Genomic DNA, 3,533 nt, shown 5'->3' with positions numbered 1-3,533 from the left:
CTGTTATGTAATATATTTCATCATATTCACATTCACATCCATTTAAACCCCAAAGTACGTAAATCCATCTAAACATAAACTAGATCCATCCACATGACATTCATTCCCGCATAAATACATATAAGTTTAACATTATAAATAAAATACAAAAAATCACAAAGATGAAGGTGGAGGTGGTGGGGCATCGGTGGGTAAGCATGTAGCGAGATCCTGAAACATCTCCGTCATCCGTTGCTCATTCCCCACCCACATGTCCTCCTTCCTCCTCTCCTGCTTCTCCCCCTGCCTCGCCAGCTCCTCCATCCTCCTCCTCTCCTTCTCCTCCCTTTGCCTCGCCAACTCCTCCATCCTCCTTTCCTGTTCCACCATCTGCCTCTCCAGCTGCTCACTCTTCCTCTCTAGCTGCTCTCTGATGTCATGAACGACGACCTATAGCTGCTGAACTTCTCTCTCTGCAATATCAGCTCGGCGGGTGGCGCTCTCGCCAACGACGATGGATCGGGTGGAGGCAGCTCTAGCGGGTGTCATGAGCTTGTCACCATAGCCAAGCCCACGCACATATCCAGAATGGGCGCCAAGCACCTCACTCAGGATCTCTGGCTCACTCTGCTAAGTACCATCGGGAGTGGGCAGATTGCGTAAGGTGTCCATCGCTGCCTGTAATGAAAACATATGAAAAATGACATTATTATAATTTAATGCAATTAAATTTTACAATGTAAGGATTTTTACCCAAATCTCGCTGGCTCTAGGATGTACCTAAGATCCCGTCGCCTGTCGACAGTGAGTCCCTCTGTAGAGGTCCACTGGTTCGGGCTCCTGGCTAGTAACGGAATCTCACTACGCAATCGAAAGGATAATATAGTTAATATAAATGCATGGAAATAATATATCAACTTAATAATTACCAGTAATTTCTTACCATGTCATGACGAATTTCTAGAAATGACTTTAAACCAGCTATGTGGTTCACTTCTAACTTTCCCCTGTTGTCAGAATTTATTTTGCTCCTCTTCTGAACACATTATTCATAATACATTATTATTAATTAGAATTTAATTGTTACCTTAAGATATCGTAAATATGTAAATATTATCTGAAAAGAATCAGACAAAAATCTATCGCAGAGTATCTGCCAGTTGTCATGGGTCACGTGTGGCGGTGCGAATAGTGCGCCCTCCTCGTGGCTCATGCACCTCTTATACCGCTTGTGTAATAAGGAGCGGTACTCCTTAAACTGCTCCTTGATCATGTCGTCGACGGCATAGAAAATGTGCGGAACACTTAAATCCAAGTCAAATTTATCCTATAGTTTCGTAAATAATAGATTAAGGCAATAAACTTATTAGAAAATAACTTAACCGTAAATGAACTTTTATAAAATAAATTTTAATTTACTAAAATTTACCTGAAGGCACTAACGGATGAGCTGCCGTACATCATCTGTCACGTCTGCCCAACGGGGGGTGGTGGGGGGATCAGAGATCGGCATAAGACACTGACCTCCAACGTAAATAGTCTGGCATTGTTCCCAACAGGTCTAATATAGTCATGTGAGAACTCTACCATCACCCCACCCTCACGTGTAAGTCACTCTAAAAGCAACCCACGCGTGAGTCCATGTCTTCGTTGGCTGGTCGACGATGCTGTTGCAAAGGAAATATGTAAGTCTAAACATAAACAGAAGTCATTAAAAAAATATGTAATTGTCTAGACTTACATGCAGTGCCCGATGTATGCATGACTGAGGGATCAAACGCCTACGATGTAACATGTGATGGCGATGCTGGCTCCGTCGCATCATGGGTAGAAGGGGTAGATCCAGTGCGCAAACGACATGCTCTCCCACCTGGTGCCATCATTGAATATGTGCAAGCTATGAACATGGAATATACTAAAACATTATACAAATAGTGTTGATGGTACAATGCATTTGTGCTTATGCTTTGAGAGATGATTAAAATATGATTAGACCATTACACTATAATGCAAGCAGAATATAATAAAACTGCATTTCGGGATCGAGTTTACGTTTGGGTTTTAGGTTTAGGTTTAGATTATAGCTAGGTTATAAGTGTAGGTTATAGGTTTAGGTTTAGGGATAAGGTTTAGGGAATTGAGTTTAGGTTATAGGTTATAGGTTAAGGTTTAGGAAATTGAGTTTAGGTTATAGGTTAAGGTTTAGGTTTAGGTTATATAGGTTTTAGGTTTAGGTTATATGTTATAGGTTAAGGTTTAGGTTAGGTTATAAGTTTAGGTTATAGGTTAAGGTTTAGGTTTAGGTTATAGAGGTTTAAGTTTAGGTTATAGGTTAAGGTTTAGGTTAGGTTTTAAGTTTAGGTTAAGGTTAAAAGTTTAGGTTATAAGTGTAGGTTATAGGTTTAGGTTTAGGTTAGGTTATAGGTTATGGTTTAGGGAATTGAGAATAGGTTAAGGTTCAGGTTTAGGAAATCGGGTTTGGGTTTGGGTTTAGGTTATAGGTTATAGGCTTAGGTTTAGGTTATAGGTTTAGGTTATAAGTATAGGTTTAGGTTTAGGTTAGGGAGTTGAGATTAGGATTAGGTGTAGGTTTAGGTTTAGGGATTAGAGAATACGTTAAGGTTTAGATTTAGGAAATCGGGTTCGAGTTCGGGATCGGGTTTACATTTGGGTTTTAGGTTTTGGTTTTAGCTAGGTTATAAGTATAGGTTATAGGTTTAGGTTTAGGGATAAGGTTTAGGGAATTGAGTTTAGGTTATAGGTTATAGGTTTAGGGAATTGAGTTTAGGTTATAGGTTAAGGTTTAGGTTTAGGTTATAGAGGTTTTAGGTTTAGGTTATAGGTTATAGGTTAAGGTTTAGGTTTAGGTTATAGAGGTTTAGGTTTAGGTTATAGGTTATACGTTAAGGTTTATGTTAGGTTTTAAGTTTAGGTTAAGGTTAAAGGTTTAGGTTATAAGTGTAGGTTATAGGTTTAGGTTTAGGTTAGGTTATAGGTTAAGGTTTAGGGAATTGAGAATAGGTTAAGGTTTAGGTTTAGGAAATCAGGTTCGGGTTTGGGTTTAGGTTATAGGTTATAGGTTTAGGTTATAAGTGTAGGTTATAAGTTTAAGTTTAGGTTTAAGTTTAGGTTATAGGTTAAGGTTTAGGTTTAGGTTATAGGTTTTGGGATTTGAGAATAGGTTTAAGTTAAGGTTATAAGTTTAGGTTAAGGTTATAAGTATAGGTTTAGGTTGTAGGTTAAGGTTTAGGTTTAGGTTATTGGTTTTGGGATTTGAGAATAGGTTTATGTTAAGGTTATAAGTTTAGGTTAAGGTTATAAGTTTAGGTTTAGGTTATAGGTTAAGGTTTAGGTTTAGGTTATAAGTATAGGTTTTGGGATTTGAGAATAGGTTTAGGTTAAGGTTATAAGTTTAGGTTAGGTTATAAGTTTAGGTTTAGGTTATAGGTTAAGGTTTAGGTTTAGGTTATAAGTATAGGTTTTGGGATTTGAGAATAGGCTTAGGTTAAGGTTATAAGTTTAGGTTTAGGGTTTAGGTTATAGGTTAAGGTTTA

General features: G+C 38.0%; 1 long non-coding RNA gene across 1 annotated transcript; it reads right to left on the bottom strand.

Annotated features, from left to right (window-relative positions):
- Positions 1 to 340: 340 nt before the first annotated feature.
- Positions 341 to 1,025, bottom strand: LOC131227886 (uncharacterized). Its single transcript, XR_009162567.1, has 3 exons — positions 923 to 1,025; positions 760 to 840; positions 341 to 657 (listed from the first exon to the last, which is right to left on the bottom strand). It is a non-coding gene; the product is annotated as an uncharacterized LOC131227886 (long non-coding RNA).
- Positions 1,026 to 3,533: the final 2,508 nt, after the last annotated feature.

Source organism: Magnolia sinica, chromosome 15 (assembly GCF_029962835.1).
Source record: "Magnolia sinica isolate HGM2019 chromosome 15, MsV1, whole genome shotgun sequence".
NCBI classification, from domain to species: Eukaryota; Viridiplantae; Streptophyta; class Magnoliopsida; order Magnoliales; family Magnoliaceae; genus Magnolia; species Magnolia sinica.
Note: the sequence above shows the minus strand (reverse complement) of the source record. Positions and strands in the feature narration are given on the sequence as shown.